The following is an 18,999-nucleotide window of genomic DNA, read 5'->3' on the forward strand; positions in this document are numbered from 1 at the left end:
GGAGCATGCTATTGAAAAAGAGAGTGACCAGAGCAGAAACGGGGGATGGGGAGTCATTGTTCAATGGGTAGAATTTCAGTATGGGAAGATGACAAAGGTCTGGAGATGGATAATGGTGACAGGTGCACAACGATGTCAATGTACTTAATGCCACTGAAGTGTACACTGAAAATGATTAAAATGGTAAGTTTTGTTCTGTGCAGTTTTTACCACAATAAAAGTTCTAACAGTAATAGTAATAATAATAATAAATAGAGTAACCATGGTGGTGAGTGGTCCAAAATCCATATATGATAGACAGCACATGAAAGAACTCAGGTATTCTTCAGGCAAAAGTTTGGAAACCTCTGGTTTTCAGAATCATGATATTGCCTGCTTATTATCAAGCACATCATGTATGTAGCCACTTTATCTGCATTATCTTTATCTTTCAGTAGGGCTCTTCGAGGCATTTCTTGCTTAGAGAGATCAGGTGACCAGCCCAGGATCATACAACTAGAAAGCAGTGGAGATGGGATATAAAACAAACCAGTTCAAAATACCATGTCCTTTTATACCATGCTGCCTCTCACTCAAATACTGAATAGACACCTGGATTTTAAAATGCTAATGATTTCTTTTAATCTTATTGTTCTGAATCGGGGTGTGGGGTATAGGAAGGTCAGATGTCCATCTTCTTGAAGGCTCCCTGCACTGCCAGGGCATGCAGGTGAACCCAACCCTATTGCATAGGTGTCCTGCACTCCAGGGGTAACCATTCTAGTAAGAGGAACCTGGAAGACCTTTGAGATTAGAAGCAGCAGAAATACCAGGTTGACGCTACCAGGGGACTGTATCAGGACCCATGGACCACAGCTAGCTCCCATGGCTGTGGAGGAGGCCATCAGCCAACAGAGAACACAAAGCAATCTCCAGATATAGCAAGAGCTACTGAAAGCATTTCCCTCCAGCTCTCTCAAGTGTAGCCTTCACATCCCAGAAGAGAAATTTGGAAGAGGAAGAGGAAGGAAGAAGATGAAGCAGAGGAAGGAATTAGAGACAGGTGAGAGGTTCTGAAGGCGATGGCTTCTCTTCAAATCCCAGTCCACTGTTCTGTTGGTAAAAGCAAAGTCGTTATCAGTCTAAAGCCAGCACATAATCTCATGACTGCCTTGGGTGTCCTCAGAAGTCCCCTGGCATCACCTTCTGTTTTTCAGTGACCTCCTTCCGGCCACCAAATCTTGCCCTCTATGGACAAATGGGTTTGGGAAAAGGTCCTCAGGTCTAAGTCAGTATCACAAGCACCCAGACAAAGGCATTATGGCAGAGTCAAGGGATGAGTGACAGGAAAATGGGTTTTCCATAATGCTGGCTGTTGATCAGAGACTCCTAGACACTGACTCTGTTTCTTCCATACTGGCCAAAATGTAGACTTGCTGACCCCGAGTTTGCTTCCAAAAGCAGGAGAGCGTTTTGTAAGAGAGGTGTTTGTATACATTCTCTTAAAAGAAAACAGAGAAATTATTAAGTTCTTCAGGAACGATGAGCCAGGCCTTGAGTAAAAAAGATCGGAGCTAGAAGTGGCTGTTTCTTGGATGCAGTTGGGCCTCCTCTGCATGGACAGCATCACCGGCAGCCACACGCGCCATGGTGGAACCAGGGGCCAGCGAAGGCAATGCTGAGATACTCCGCATCTGCTCCAGTCCTGCCCGGCCTCCTGACTCCCAGTACATACCTGTATCCTGGCGTTATTAAATCAGGAACTCAATATAATCTTATAAATGGTCTGTGTGTGTGGGGGGGTGTTCATTCCCACCAATCCAGAGACTCTCACTGCCTTTCTCCCATTCTCTTTCAAGAATCTCATTTAGCTGATCTGTGGTACTCATTTGTAATGGGGACCCGTTCACAGGAGCTACACGGCCACCGTGTATCGGCAGCAGGAGCAAGGAGCCCTGAATTACTGAGCAGAGCCAGGGCTGACCAGCCCTGCCACGTGGCTCGAGCGGGAGTCGGCTGGGCTCCACTCCACAACGGCGCTTGGCTGTCGCCTGCTCACTTTGAGTGGAAGATCCGGCACTTATTTTAGGCCCTTATAAATAATACATTTTGTCATCTTGATTCTTCAAGGCCTTCTTTTAAGCTATTTTTTCCTCTTTGGGAAAACCTCTTTTACTCTATGAGACAGAGTTGTTCATAAATCAAGAGGAGTTCCAAGTGACCGAAGCCTGAATTCCTGACTTTGGAAAGAGTGGGAAGACACCAAACCTGACTAAGTCAAGGAAGAGGCTGGCCTCACACAGGAAGAGGATCTTTAAGGATGAAAACAAATGCTCACAACATCTCTGAGGCCTTGACCTCTGCCCCAGGAAGTCCTCGTATCAGACCTTTAAATATCACCTCCAACTCCTGCCTTGTTAAGAGTCCCTACAGGTGGGGTACACGCAGGAAAATGTGAAGGGTTCTTGCTATCTGTAAAAGGGAGACAAGGCTACCTGTCATGCAGACTTGTCCAAGTGCCTGGCATAAAGTCAAAACTCAGTATGTGAGCTCCCCTTGGACTCTCCTTGTCCCCTGCAGCTCTCAAGAAGATACATTTGTACCTTGAGAAAGTGTCATTGTCCCCACTCTTCAGTGACCAGTAACCACTGAAGAAGAGCTCTTTAATTAATATGGCGCAAAGAAGCTCACCTGTACAGGAGACAGAGCACTAAACTTGGAACTGGACAGAACAGGGCTTGAGTCCTGATTCTGCTGCTTGTTATGTGAACTTGGGTAAGTTCCTCAGTCTCTCCAGACATTAGTGTCTTAATCAATGGGGATAAATCACTAGGTTCATAGTCTCTTTTAAACTCGAATGGGCAGATGAATTGCCAAGGAATCTTACTAAAATATAGATTCTGACCTAGCAGATCTCAGCTAGGGCCTGAGGTTCTGCATTTCTAATGACCAAGGCCAAGGCTGCTGGTTTGTGGATCAGTGTTTGAATAGAAAGGACATCCACGGTCTGGGCACTGGGTGAAGGGCTATGTCAGTTTAAGCTCTGATTCCTTCTCTGGTGTTCTACCTTAAAATGCAAAGAAGGTCATTCTACAACTCAACTTAGACTATGTATTAATCCTTGATTCTTTACAGGTAAGCCAAATACCGATTATTTAGTAAAATAACAAGGGTTGGGGAAAATCACTTGTCACCAATCCTCTTCCCCGCAAAAAAAAAAAAACCAAAAAAACAAAAACAAACAAACAAAAAAACTAACCAACAAAGCACAATACATCAGCTGGCTGATGTAAAAGGCGAATTTACAAACAAATCTCCAAAAGAACTTAAAATCACTTCAGATGAAAACTTGTGGGGTAACAATGTAAACAGCACCTCTCCACACACAAAAAGGCATTGTTTAAAACCCCAAACCAAAGCTTTGGCTTACACTGAAGGCAGGATTTGGGAGGGTGAAGGAGGAAGCAGCCAAGACCACTGAGTCCCTGAGACTGGTTTGATGGGGGAGGTGGGGAGGAAACTGATGAGAGAGTTTGATGGAACGGAATAAGGAAGCCAGTGGAAAGGACTATGAAAGAGGCTTTTCTTCTTGGAACAATCACACTTGTGTTCAAGACACCGCTCCAGGGTCACCTCCTTGGTGACACTTCCTTGGTGACAGCTTCCCTGACAGCTGGTTCCTGCTCTTGTTCCCAAAGTACTAATGACCACCTCTCTACCCCACCCACCCCATCCCCAGAGCCGGTCTTGAACTGTAACTGAATGCTCATTCCCATATCGATCTCCAACTCTTTGAGGTCAGGGACCACTTCTTACTTATCTCCATATTCTCAGCCTGGCACAGCGCACTGACACATATTAGGCATGGATTAGGCACCCAGTGAATGATGATTTGAATGCATGAGGTGGAGGATATTAAAGAGAAAGCTTAATGACTTTGCTTCAAGGTTTATCTTTCCTGGAGGTATTCACTCATATATTCATTCTCTCGGTAAACATATATGCTCCAAGTGTGAGTACTCAGACCTTTTACCAGTTTTCAGTGTATTTTTGAGAAATGTCTCAAACTTTCTTGATCCTAAGATTGTCAGCTTAGTAATATATATGGTAATTATATGTTATAATTTTTATAAAAGCTTTTAGCATTTTTCCAAAGTGCTTTTCTATTTTCATAATAATTGAATACATAATTTCTCCATTTTCAAACAAGGAAACTGAAGCCCAGAAAAAAAAATTAAGTGATCTAAGGCAGAGTCTCAAACTTTAGGTTGATAAGAATCACTTGGGGACACTTGTCAAAAATAAAGTCCTGAAGGAAAAAAAAAAAAAGAGTCCTGGCCTCCTGCCCCCAGAGATTCTGATTCAGTAGGTATAAGATAGAGCCCAGGAATCTGCATTTTAATGTTCTCCAGGTTCTGCGGCAAGGGGTCTACAGACCTGGGGCCAGGCCCCCAGATGACTAGAGCTCACCCTAGGGCCTTCCTCAGGCCAGGTACCTGGCATATTCTAGAGCTCAGTCTCCGCTGAAGGTTGTTTCGCTTTGGTTCCAAACCTAGAGTCATGGGATAGGACGCAAGTCACACAAGATTGCATCTTCACAGGGCCTGGCAGGAAACCTAAAACCAGAGACGCTCAGATGATGATGGCAGTTCCCATATCCCACCTGTAAAACCATGAAGCCAGAGTGGTAGCTGGGAAATGGATCATATTCCTGAAGATGTAAGACCTAGAAGGCCAGGTTCTGGAAAACAACCAGACCCTCTAGGCAACAGGGACCAAAAAAAAAAAAAAAAAAAAGGAAAGGAAAGAAAGGAAGAGAAGAGAAGAGAAAAAAATTACAAAAAGGCTCAACTTAGGAAATACTGAATTTGTTGGATATATTTATTTTGGATTTGTACCCCTTCTTTCTCACTTCAAGGTAGCTTACCAAAAGGAACCCAATGGTACAATCCGGTAAAGAACAGAAACCAAAGGAGGACAAGCAGAAGTCTCCCTCTTGTTTGCCTTCCACACGCACACCCTGCTGACTGGACCTCTGCCTTGTCTCTCCCATCAGCCCCTTCTCATCACCCACTGCCATGACCCTGATTAAAGACCCCGGGTGCTTCCGTTCCTCGGAACTTTATATAAAAGCCTCCCCAGGCTTTCCCTGTCGCCCTTCCCTTTCCCTCAATCTACCTCCACCAGAACGACTCATGAATCTCCCGAGCACAGATCTCATCTTGGAGTGGAAAAGACCACTGTATCTGAATCCAGAAGATCTGATTCTGGCCCTACCTCCAGCTCCAGCTCCGTCATCAACTAGCTGCCTGACCTTGGGTTGCTAACTTCCGTTTTTGGGATTTGGTCTTTACGTGTGAGGCAAAGGGCTGCACTGGCTCATCTCCAAAGTCCTTTTCAACCCTAGGATTTTATGCATATTCCTGCTTAAAAACCATTAGTGACACCTTATTGCCTGTAGAATTAAATATACAATTGCCTCACCCTGGAACACTTAAGGGAGCCCTCCGTGATCTGGCCCTACCATGCCCTGCGTGTTTGTGTCCCCCCAGAATTCATACGTTGAAACTCTAATCCCCAGCGTGACGGTGTTTGCAGGTGGGCCTGTGGGAGGTGACTAGGTCATGAGAGCGGAGCCCTTGTGATGGGCTTAGTGCCCGTATAAGAAGAGACACAAAAGAAAGCTTGCTTCCTCGCTCTCTGCTCTCCACCATGTGAGGACACGGCAGGAAGATGGCCATCTGTGAACCAGAAGGAGGGCTCTCACCAAGAACCTGACCATACTGGCACCCTGATCCTGAACTTCAAGTCTCCAAAACCATGACAAATAAAGGTTTGTTTAAGCCACCCAGTCTATAGTATCTTGTTAGAGCAGCCTGAACTGACTCAGAGAGGCCCCAACTTCTTAAAAAGCATTATTCCCTTTTATGTTCCCTTTGTTAGAGTCAAAGTGAAGTATTTCCATTTCTTAAACATGCCTGGAGTTTTCTGCTTCCTCAGTGCTTTTGTCATTATTTTGGAAAACCTACCACACCGATTTCAATGTGGACGATCCCTACATTTTTCAAGGTCCAAATCACATATCACATGGATCTCTTTTAGGTTTTCCCTCCATGCCCCAGCCTAAAAGCAAACTCTCTCCTCTGACTGCTGGTACTTCAGCTGGCCCTCTCTCACAGCTGGTATTACAGCCCTTCCTGGGCTTGGCTCACACGTGAGGGCGGGGCCTGTGTGAGTCTCCTCCCCAATTAGCACAGGGCCATGCACAGCGAAGGGTTGGACGAGTAACTGCGGGGGTAACTGTCAGAAAGCAGATGCACTCATTGTAGTTACATCCTGAATTTCAGTAGCAGCCAAGACAGAGAAGGTCACACGGGCAAACAGTTTCCAGTCTTACAAAAGAAAGAATATAAATTCCTGTTAAAGTCAACAACCTTTTCTTGAAATCAACTCCAAGGCTGTGAGCCATAAAAAGGGGCCACCTTATTTGGCCAAGCAGTGCACCCATTGCTCATAAAAGCCAAGGGCTGGGGCGCCTGGGTGGCGCAGTCGTTAAGTGTCTGACTTCGGCTCAGGGTGTGATCCCGGCGTTCTGGGATCGAGCCCCACATCAGGCTTCTCCGCTGGGAGCCTGCTTCTTCCTCTCCCACTCCCCCTGCTTGTATTTCCTCTCTCGCTGGCTGTCTCTGTCAAATAAATAAAGTCTTTAAAATAAATAAATAAATAAACAAATAAATAAAAATAAAAGCCAAGGGCTAAGTGCCTGAGGCAATTTTCCCTTGCCAACAACAGCTTGGGCTGAGGTGCTTGGTTTGGTGGTGGCAGGCTGACTGGGAGCTCCATGCAGCCACAGAGCACGTCCTCATGGCCATGATGGCTCCGGGAATTTTAAGCCCTACACGGTGTGGTAAAAGACAGACTTCTTGCTTAAATGATGTACTTGAAGGGATTTCTTCCTCTGACCTTCCCTGGCTCTGGATCCGGCCTGTCCCAGCTTATTCTCTGCCCACCTGAGGTCACAGTCAAGTATGTATGTGTTTTATCTCGCTGTCTAGACCGTCAGTTCCTGCCTGGAAGGATCTCATTCATCTTGTATCTTGATCATCCTCCTATCTCCCACATGCCTAGCACAAAACCCTGCTCATAGCAGATGTCAATAAATGTTCTCTGGATGGATGCTCAAATTTAGATCAAATTGACTGAAATCCCAATTAAAATCCCCAGTCAGGAAGACAAGATTTAATTCATATGTTTTTCCTACAAAAGGGACAATCTTGCTGTTTAATATAACCTAATACATTTTCTTCACAACTCAGAGATAGACACAGGTTTTGTTTTTAGAAGGCATATCTGAGATGTTGTAAAGTAGTGTTTAATTTTGATATTTTATTCTGATTACATTTGAGGACTATCAGAAATACAAGCGATGACTTGGTTTGCTCTGAACCATTCTGTGCATTATCCGAGAATCCTAGGACAGAACAGTGAAGGTCTGTGGAGACCAACCAAATCATTACATGGCTGAGAGAAAAGAGGTGCAAGAGCTAGGCTTAGAACCCATGTTTGGTTGGCTGGTTCATTGGTTTTCTTTGCCCTGTTTGTTTACTCAGGTCCTGTGTTAGGTGCCAGGGATACAGAATTGGCATAGACAACCATGGCCATGACCGAGTTCCCAGACTAATGGTCACTTCCTGGTCCATTGGCCCAGGATATTTTACTCTCTTCAAAGGAGCAACATGGCCCCTTTAAGAGCGCTTCCTGGAGAAAGCACCAATGTCAGCTGGACAAGAAAGCCTTGCATTTACTGGAGCACTACACACCCTACCAGTCAAAGGCATCCATTCCAGGGCTAGTGCACTGGAACTCCTTGAAAGCCTAGTACTTTCTGCCTCAGCACCACCCCCTTGGAATTCATTACAACCATGGCCACACTCAGAAATATCTTCCTTCAGACTAGATTGTTACTTCTCCCTTCACCGTTCTCTACCACGTCTTACACAACGTAGGCAACTTATACTTGTGGCTGATGAGACAACTGTACAAGATAGTTTTGGGTCCTAAACACCTTCCCCTTTCAACTCATACACAGACTCGTCTTCTTTGGGGAATGGAGAATAGGCCTCATCCTCTGCCAGTTCTGGCTGACTGGAAGTGACCACCCGGTGTGCTGTGTTGAGAACATTTCTGAGGCTGCATCCAGATGCAGTAGGAAATGGGGATTTGACTGATTGGTGGTCTATGGGGGAGCTATTTGCTTTCTACCAACTAGACCCTGGCTTTAAAATCTCTGTTGGTCCCCTGGTACCTAAACCATTAAGTCCAACACTGTCAACACGGCACACAAGACCCTTCACAGGGCAGTCACCAACCTTCAACACCAGCCTGTGCCTACGCCCCACACACCCTATACCCTAGCCATGCTGAGGTGTTTTCTGTTTCTTGAATATACCCCACTCCTTCAGGATTCTGGGCCTTTGCAAATGCTATTCCTTTTTTTCTGAAATGCTCTCTCTTCTTACCACCCCTGCCCCCTTTTTAAAAGTAGAGAACAAATAGATATTAATGGTCATAAACTGTTGTTCCTGGCTATTAGTTGTATTATTTTTAACTACAATTTTTTTTATTGATATATAAAGGATAGTTGTCTCCTTAACCCCTTTTAATGCCTAGTTTCTTTGTGAAGGCTTCCCTGACTTACCATATGAAAAGTTAGTCCTCTCCTTCGTGGTCCTATACCCTCTTGTTTGTCCTCTTGCCATGATACAGACTGAGATTTATCTATTTATATTTCTATCTCCCCCAAGAGGGGAGGCCCTCAAGAGCAGAGCCTTATCTTGTTTGCCAAAAGTAGAACACCAGCCACAGATAAGGCACTTGTTACAGGACTCAAGAATGAATGAATTCTTTGAAAACGTCTCCCTTTTTCACTTCTCCAAGATGTCTTTCTGAGATGCAAGCACTGGCCCCTACCTACAGTCTTGCAAACTCGCAGACGTGCATCCTGGCAGTGAGGTCTGTCACCTGTCAACATGTCCTCCCGGTTTAGGAACTGAAACTAGGTATCACTTGATATACACGAATTGGGTACTGAGCAGATTCAGCGGAATGGATTACTTCATCTAACCCTTCGTCAAATCCTGTTGCCCTAACTTCAACATAATCACAAATGTATCTGACAGTCTCCACTGTCCTAACCCCGTCCAGGCCATTGTCACTCTCCTGGACTATTATAACAGCCTCTTAACCCGTATTTCTGCTTCCCTGTTCACATTTTACAATCCGCTCTCCACTTAGCCACCTCAGTTTTCTTTAAGATCACACCTCTCCCTTGCTTAAAGCCCTTCAGTGGCTTCCCACTAATTCTAGGGGGAAAAAAATCCAAACTCTTCTGTGGCCTCCGAGGCCCAACACAATCCAGCTCATGCTTTCTGATCTTATGGCTCCTCCCTCCGGCACAGTGTGCCCCAGACATCCTGACCTCCATTCTACTCCTCGAATGGCCAAGCTCTTTCCAACACCGGGTCTTTGCTCCCATGGCTCTCTCAGCCTTGAATGCCTTGCCCCGGTTTTCATTTGCCATCTCGGCTCAAAATATCACCTTCTCCAAGAGTCCTTCCCTGACCATTCTATACAAAATGCACAAAATATCTTCCAGTTACTCTCCATCCCAGAGCTCTATTTATTTCATTTATGGTACTTAAAATCTAAAATCATCTTACTGACTTATTTTTTGGTCATTGACCTCTCACAATACAATATGAGTTCCGTGAAAGACAGACCTGACTCCTTCAAGACCACAGCTACTAACACCGGGTCTGGCCGAAGCAGGTGCTGAGGGGCTGGGGCCTGGGGTGGCTCAGTCAGTTAAGACTCTTGTTTTTGGCTCAGGTCATGATCTCAGGGTCGTGAGATCAAGCACCATGTCAGGCTCTGTGCTCAGCGAGGAGTCTGCTTGTCCCTCTCCCTCTGCTACTCGCCTCACTCTCACTCTCTCTAATAAATAAATAAAGTCTTAAAAAAAAAAGCAGGTGCTGCATAAATAAATTTTTACTGAAAGCCAAATGAATCCATTTCTGAGAATCCCCAAAGACAGGGCTCCTATTTTTTCCCCTGACCTACGGCATACTCCTCTTAAACATTAAATTATCATAAGCTGGAGAACATGATGCCGGGAGTCAGGAGACCTGGATTCTAGGTCACTTCCATGTGTGGCCCCTCGTGAAACTCAACACAACAACCTGAAAGATCCAGGCAGGATGCCAAAATAAGGAAAACAAGCTGTATTTGCCTTAGAGAAAGTCAGGAAAGGGGAGAGCCCTGCAGCTGGAGAGGCCAGAATAGGCTTTAGCGTTCCAGAACACGGCCCTGGAGCAAATGTCAGGGGTGTGGTGCAGCATGCCAGGGAAGGATGGTGTTTCCTGAACTGGCAAAAGACTAAACAGGCAGCATCTGACAGGGAACTCAGATCAGAGGCTGCAAGTGGCCTCTGGGGGGTTGGCGGGGTGTGATGAAGAAAACTAGGGAGAAGACTTCAGCATGACCTCAGCCTCTAAATGTATTAAATGGGATGCAGTGGAAAGACCACTGCCTTAGGACGCAGAGGGGGAACTAGAGAGGGCAGAGGAGCACTGACGGAGCACCCCCTCTGCGGCAGGCTCTGTGCTCGGCAGTGCACCCACCTGACCTCATCCAGTCCTCGTGATCACCCTCCCAGGGAGGGAGCAATATTCTCATTTTATAGAGAAACCGAGGTGCAGACAAGTTACTTTAGCTCTCTGAATTTCAGGACGCTTCTCAGTAAAACGGGTCATAATAAAACCCATCTCACAGGTCTAGTGTGAGAAAGCAGGGAGACGTGGTGGGAGAACACCTATACCGCGCCAGGTGCTTTGCCAATTTTACTGTTACTATTAATATTAATCACTACTTGTAATATCAATCACTAGCTTGTGCAAGGTCACACGGCTCATGAACATCAGAGGTGAGATGTGAATGCTGGATGGGGTTTTTACTGTCAGGCTGCCCTGTAGAAGACCAGGAACTGAAACACAGCTTTGCCAATAATTAGCTGTGTGACCTCAGACAGACTATTGCACCTTGCAAGAGCCATGCTCCCTTCATCTGAATAAAGGGGCCAAGAACTCCACCTGCAAGTTGGTACAGCCACTCTGGAAAACAGTGTGGAGGTCCCTTAAAAAGTTAAAAATTGAGCTACCCTATGATCCAGCCATTGCACTACTGGGTATTTACCCCAAAGATACAGACGTAGTGAAGAGAAGGGCCATATGCACTCCAATGTTCATAGCAGCATTGTCCACAAAAGCTAAATTGTGGAAGGAGCCGAGATGCCCTTCAACAGATGACTGGATTAAGAAGTTGTGGTCCATATATACAATGGAATATTACTCAGCTATCAAAAATCTTTCTCAACATTTGCTGCAACATGGACGGCACTGGAGGAGATAATGCTAAGGGAAATAAGTCAAGCAGAGAAAGACAAATATCATATGGTTTCTCTCATCTATGGAACATAAGAACTAGGAAGATCGGTAGGGGAAGAAAGGGATAAAGAAGGGGGGTAATCAGAAGGGGGAATGAAGCATGAGAGACTACGGACTATGAGAAACAAACTGAGGGCCTCAGAGGGGAGGGGGTGGGGGAATGGGATAGACCGGTGATGGGTAGTAAGGAGGGCACGTATTGCATGGTGCACTGGGTGTTATGCGCAACTAATGAATCATCGAACTTTACATTGGAAACCGGGGATGTACTGTATGGTGACCAACATAATAAAAAAATATTATTATAAAAAAACTGTATAATAGCACTTGATACTATGATAATGTATATGTTTAATAAAACCTTCACAGATTAAAAAAAAAAAAAAAAAAGAACTCCACCTGCAGAGCCTGCAGGGAGGCCGGAGGAGTAAATAACCAGTGAGCGTAACTCTGCCTTGGGTGTGCAGTTGGGAACCACGATATCTGTGGTAAGTACCCCAAACGGGGACAAGCGTCTTCAGGTTGGCATGATTCAAGTGTGTTACATGGTGACACATAAAGGCAGAGCCATGCCTGGGGTGCCAAGGATTTGCAGGCAGCAAATGGCCTTGAGTTTACAGCGACTGTGCTGGCTCCATTCAAAGGCTAGTCTATAGCTTGTTAATGTTCCCCTGGAAAATAAAAACAGTGTGCACTTCCTAAGGCAGCATCAGAAACATGCTACTGGATTTTATCCAATACATTAGGAAAATAACTCCTCATGAAATCGGCTTTAGGACAGAGCTGGCATGAAAAAGGGACACCGCCAGAATTCTTAAGGGGGTTGAATTGCAAGCCATGTGCCACCTTGGGCACATGAAAGGATCTTCTGTAATGAAGACGGAGTGAGTTCTTTGGAGAAACTTAAGCCAGGTGGGCTGCTTGCTGAGCGGGTGTCTTCTCAGGCAGAAACAGGACAGTGTGTCCCTGCCCACTCCAGGCCGCCAGGGAGCTGACACACGGCCTGCATATGTGCTCTGGGGAGCAATAAATGTTCTGAGCACAGCATGCAGATCCAGGCCACGCGCACACACCAAAGAGCTCACAGCTGATGGGAGGCACCGCAGGCTTCGCCCATTCTTACATCCTGGGGTGCTGGCTGCGAAGCTTAACTCAGCTGGCCCTGGTACACACACAGCTCTGCAAGGCATCATGAAGCTGGTTTGGCAGACCGGGAGAAGGAGGTGCAGAGAGCAACTCGCCCAAATCACAGTTAGAAGAGGTGGAACTGGGATTTAGCCGAGGTGCTTCTGACTTCAAGGACCCTTCAAGTCCTTGACAGACTTACTCGTCAAGATGAAAGGCAAAGCCAGGAATCAGAGAATCTTCAGAGATGCAATTCTCAGCCCACCATCCCACCCTGGGAAGCAGTCTCTCTGTCCCACCTGACACATGGTCAGCTCTCTGCAGGGACATCTCCCCTAACAGGGGCTCACCATCTGCTCCCGTTGTAAGAGGTTCTATGTTCCACTGACACAGAGAAGGTCAGCTTTCCTTGAGTACCTGACTTGGCATAGCTTTTCCCCTCCCTCACTGCACGTTAAATATACTAGAGGATTTTTAAAAGGACGCCTATGCTCCCTTTGATGATGGTAATCGCTCACGTAGCTCATGGGTTTACATTTTCACCAGGCAGACATGTTCTTGGAGCACGTATCTATTCCACTTGGGTATTCATAAACCGTATCACGCGCTGCCAAGGCTGGATGTGTCACTCTGCTGCTCCCCTCCCCCCACACCCGCCCCACTGGCTGGTTGAACTTCCTCGACCATTCCACGGGAGGACACGAAGCCTGCTCTGCCACTTCTCTCCCCTCACAGGGACACAAAGAGACGCTCTCAGACAACAAGCCAGAGCACATGGCACAGGCGTAGGGTGGGCAGTGGGGCTCAGACTGCCCAGCTGAGCCCCATTCAAAGTGAAAAACTGGCATTGATGTAGTTACTGTCTAGGGAGACTCTGCAAAAGACAGGAGGCCCAGATACAGACCTGGGAGTCGCAGCTGCAGAGGGAGCCCCTGACAAACCAACTCTCTGAACTCAAGGACATGCCCCCTCGATAAAAGTCAGCAGCTCAGCATCCCGGAGATTTAGTATTCGGAGAAAGGGCAGCATCCTGCTGGCACCCTTGTGATCACAGGAACAGCAATGCCAAATGGGTTCTGGGGATGTCACTTCCCAAAGAACCAGGGGTCCTTTCTGACTTGGCATTGTGCCTGCCCCATTGTAGATATATATTAAGAGCAAATATTTTAATAATAAATGAATAAAGAAATGAATAAAAGAACACCCATCAAACACAAGTATCTCACACACAGATATGGGGAAAAAAGCACCTCAAACGACATGCATCAATATCTGAACTGTTTCTCCTGAAGGAGCAGACTCTCCCCAGACCGTTCATGGGTCAGACTTCACAAGCTGAATTCTCTCGTGTGTCCCTTTTCAGGATATTCTGGTAAGGAAACAGAACCATGAGGACCCGCCATGGGTCAGACATCATAGGCTGAATTTGCTCATGTGTTCCTTTTCAGGATATTCTGGTAAGGAAACAGAACCACGAGGGGAAGCAAACTAGGAGTCCTCAGACTAACTGGACTAAAACAAGCCTGACCCCCACAGAGGCTGGATCTGGGTCAGACTACCCAAAGGCATTCCAAGGCCATTGTGTCCTACCATGGAACATGCATGGAATACGCTTGGATGTCTAAGAGGCACCTCGAGCACAGTGTGTTCAGATTCTCAGATCAAGATATTTCTACCCAAACCAGGTTTTCTTCCACCCTTTTTGTTTTTTTAAACTTAGAATGGCAGGAAACCTAGTGGTTGGGTTTTTAAAAATTTTTTATTTAAATTCAATTTAGTTAACATATAGTGTATTATTTGTTTCAGGGGTAGAATTTAGTGATTCACCCGTTGGATAACACCCAGTGCTCATTACATCATGTGCCCTCCTTAATGCCCATCACCCAGTTATCCCGTTCCCCTCCCACCTCCCCTCCAGCAACCCTCAGTTTGTTCCCTATAGTTAAGAGTCTTTTATGGTTTGTCTTCCTCTCAGTTTTTATCTTATGTTATTTTTCCTTCCCTTCTCCTATGTTCATCTTTTTGATTCTTAAATTCCACACATGAATGAAATCATGTGGTATTTGACTTCCTCTGACTTACTTCACTTAGCATAATACCCTATAGCTCCATCCACACCATTGTAAATGCCAAGATTTCATTCTTTCTGATGGCTGAGTAATATTCCATTGTATATATATATACCACATCTTCTTTATCCATTCATCTATCAATGGATATCTGGGCTCTTTCCATATTTTGGCTATTGTAGACATTGCTGCCATAAACATTGGGGTGCACGTGCCCCTTTGAATCACTATGTTTGTATCCTTTGGATAAATACCGAGTAGTGCAATTGCTGGGTCGTAGGGTAGCTCTATTTTTAACTTTTTGAAGAACCTTCATTCTGTTTTCCAGAGTGCCCACACCAGCTTGCATTCCCGCCAGCATTGTAAGACAGTTCCTCTTTCTCCACATCCTCATTAACATCTGTCTTTTCCTGGCTTGTTAATTTTAGCCATCTGACAGGTGTGAGATGGTGTCTCATTGTGGTTTTGATTTGTATTTCCCTGATGCCGAGTGATGTGGAACATTTTTTCATGTGTCTGTTGGCCATTTGTAGATCTTCTTTGTGTAGAAAGTCTGTTCATGTCTTCTGCCCATTTCTTGACTGGATTTTTTGTTTTTTGAGTGTTGCGTTTGATAAGTTGTTCTTTAAACTCTTTCCTCATAGCTGTATCTAAGCCATCATCCAGGCCTGCAATTCTACCTCCTAAATATCTCAACCCCCCTCATCCCTCATCTCTGCCATCACTACTCCAGCTTTGCCCAATATTATTTCCCACTGGGACAAATGCAAAGCCTCCTCTGACCTGGTTTCCCACAACCACTCTTGCACCCTCCAACCCATTCTCAAGACCCCTGTAAAAAGATCTCTTGTAAATATCAAATTGGTCATATCTCTCTCCACATGTGCACACACACATATTTTGCTCCAAAGCTTTCAATGGCCCCAATGCTCTTAGAATAAAGAAAAAAAATCCTTAACAAGGCCCCGATTTCCCTTTCCAGTCTCTTCTCTTCTCCTCTTCCTCTCTCTCTACACTCAAGTCATACTGAGCCTCTCAGTTCTCTAAAAGCACTAAGCTGCCTCTCACCTTCGGGGCCATATTGGTACATATGCCTATAAAGCTTTCTGCCCAACCCCACCCACTCCCTTCACCTAATAAACTGCTAATGACCCTTCAGATCTCAGCTCAGATGTCACTTCCTCAGGAAATAGGTCAGGATCCCTATTATATGCTCTCATGGCAGCTTGTCCCTTTCTCTCGTAGCATTTATCCTAGTTTGTGATTTTAAATGACTGGCGCAACTAGTTCAATAGTACCATGCATGTGGTATTCATGCAGTCCTCCTCATACTATGGGGTGTACATTATTAATCTTATTTTGCTGATGAAGAAACTGAGACTCAGAGGGGGCTGGATAAAACATGATGGGGGATTTGCACCCGTTTGACTCTAAAGTCTATAGTCTTAATTACCACCCGCTGCCCAGTAAAATGGAGCTAATCATACCTACTCATAGTGATGTCATGAAAATTCCAGCATAGCAGGCACTGGGTAAGGGGTGGCTGTTATGATTATTGTGGTACTGGAGGCATTGTGGAGTGATCATTTACCATTTTGCCCAGGAGAGAGCTAATCTGATTGCCTTTCTGGGGCTGAAACAGTTGGACTTGGTTTGAAAAAGAGACTTTTATGAAAAGCAGCATGCTGTGGCAGTTCCAACACCGAGTATGTGGAGAGGGGAGCTGATGTGCTAACAAAACCAACCCTAAGATCTCTGGCCCCGGGAACTAACCATTCTGAATGAACTCGGGTTTCTCACGGTAAGCCCAGACATTGGGCCTGCATGGGGAATCCAAACCTACAATAGTTCCTTGAATTTCTTTTGCTACTTCTTTTTCTACGTCCCTGTAGCAGAGTAAGAGAGAGAACACACTGCGTCTGCAGTCGGATTCTAAGTCTGAATTCTGATGCGCCCAGGGCTAGGCAAGCAGGGATGCACCAAGGTGCCTGCGCCTCAGTCAGAGCCTCAGGGTCCCAGGGAGCCAGGAGACAACAAGGGACCACATGTCATTCTCTTGGCCTGCCTGGGGATGATCCACTCTTCTGAGTCTCCCCTTTTCCTATCACTCACCAGTGGCCATATAAAGGAAGAAAGCAGCCAAAGGAAATGAGTTCCTACTCTACTATGTCAAGAACTTTTACATGCGTATTCTCATGCAGGAAGTTAATCCTCACAAATACCGTGAGCAAGAAGAGCTATTATTCACATTTTATAACGAAGGAAACTGCATTTTAAAGACATCAAATGACCTGGGACAAACTACTACACAGTAAGAGGTGAGATTCAAATCCAGTTTTGTTAGGTTCTGAAATCTGTATTTCTATTTACCATATCAAAAGACTTACAACGACTGAGTCTACAGGAAGAGTTCTGGAAATTACTCAGATGTGCAGAGTGGTAGTGAAGCCCATCTGTTCCCTCCTTTTGTTTACTAAGTACCTCCTCTGTGCCCGATATTGTGCTGGATGCCAGAGAAACAGAGGTGGGCAAGATATGGCCCTGCTCCTGAGAGGGAGCAGTACAGCAAGGGAAAAAAGGCGAAGACAAAATCAGGAAACTGAGCAAGAGAAAGAAGGCAGAGGATTCCGAACATCAGAACCAGATGGGGTTCTTGGAAGACAACTGCTCAAAACCTGGCTGCATCACCTGGAATCACCTGGCTGAATCACCTGGGAGATTATTAGGACTAAAAATTTTCAAGTATTCAAGTACCAATTCCACAAATGTGCAAGTGGGCCCAGGAATCAGTACATTTCACCATTATCCCAAGTGGTTCGGTAGAACTGGCTCCCAGTCCAGGTGAATTAAACCACAGATCCATCTCCTTCACTTGGCAGGTCCGAGAGCAGACGGGCAAAAAGTGAACATTAACCCAAGGACACACAAGAGTCCATGCTTCAGACTCAGGTTTCCAGCTCCCAGCCACATGACTTGAAGTCATTTTTCAAAAAACTCAGAATGATTTACTTTTAAGCATTACATATGCATTTATAAATGCACACAGGACATATTTTATGCACATGGACTGGGTAGTTCTTTCAGGACAATGTGATGTGCCTACTGGAAAAATATTTTTTACAAAAGTGCGGTGTGGAAAATAGCACAGATCAATTTAGAAGACTAAACCGGATATACTGAATGGATATAGGTTTTCATAATCAAAAACAGTATTCTTCGCCCTCTCCTACCTCTGACCACCTCCATCCTAGGGGAGCACTACAGGGCAATAAACTTTAATTAATCAAGGACAGCGCTTCAAGGTACAGGCTCCCAGACTGCGGTGAAGGGCAAGAGAAAGCAGCAAACAAGCACTTCACGTTGGCTAAAGCCTTGCTGTACCTACAGCATCTTCTTCCACCCAGGAGGGGACATTCTGGTCACTGAAGAAGCGCTGAGCCTCCTGCCCCTGACTTCTCCACGGGCAGCTCAATTCCCCTGCCTCACTAGAGTATCGGAAAGATCCTCTGTCCGTCCAGCCTTAGATTCCTTCCACTGGGTAATGCAGGTGACATGCAAAGGTCAGAGGAATAGAGGTTCTGAGGCTTGAGCGGAGGTAGGCCTTTCTGCAGGTGCTCTGAGCTACTTACCAGCCATCTCCACTGCGTCTCCTTCTTTTTCAGTTCACTGAGGTTTGGCCAGACTGCTTGTTGGAGCCCTCTGACAGCAAACTACATGCTCTGCCTCAATTTCCTCGCGTCCTGCTTTTTGGTAGTCTTGCCGAATTCCAATCCCGTTTACCAATAAGGGTGTCGTCCTTGTCCAAGGCCCTGCTAACCTTCTCTGTATCATTCCAATTTTAGTCTATGTGCTGCCAAAGCAAGCACCCAATTCCATTTACCTTCTGAGGCCCAGCTACCAGAGCTACTCCTTCCTCTTCCACTCGCAGGCCCCCGGCTCTGAGGCTGGTAAGGGAGCCCAGAAGCAGTGTTTAGAGAGGTAGGCAGGAGAGACTCAGCAGAGCTCAGTGTTAGAGAAGCTAAATACAGAAAGGGTTCCAAGGAGGGGTGCAACAGCAGGGTTGGGTGGGGAAGGGGCCTCGGGAGGACTGGAGGAGAGACAGGCTCAGCTCACTGGCCTCCCCACCCTGGCTCTGTCACTGATATGCCAGGCAAGTCACACCCTTCTTTTAGCCTCATTTTTCTCATCTGTAAGTGAGGAAATTGAATTAGCTTGTGTCCATGGTTCCCATCCAGATTCTGAAATTCTATTTTTTTCTTTTTGGCATTGGATACAAATGACTAAGATTGACACTATGACTCAATAATAAATGTTTATAATCCAGA

General features: G+C 45.7%; 1 protein-coding gene and 1 non-coding gene across 5 annotated transcripts in view; both read right to left on the reverse strand.

Moving 5' to 3' along the window:
- The window catches only part of SERGEF (secretion regulating guanine nucleotide exchange factor), a 217,328-nt gene that overhangs the window by 36,884 nt on the left and 161,445 nt on the right, over positions 1-18,999 (reverse strand). The window lies entirely within an intron of this gene.
- On the reverse strand, positions 18,435-18,540 carry LOC113246632 (U6 spliceosomal RNA). The gene has a single exon (XR_003313036.2). It is a non-coding gene; the product is annotated as a U6 spliceosomal RNA (small nuclear RNA).

This window comes from Ursus arctos, unplaced genomic scaffold (assembly GCF_023065955.2).
Source record: "Ursus arctos isolate Adak ecotype North America unplaced genomic scaffold, UrsArc2.0 scaffold_23, whole genome shotgun sequence".
NCBI lineage: Eukaryota > Metazoa > Chordata > Mammalia > Carnivora > Ursidae > Ursus > Ursus arctos.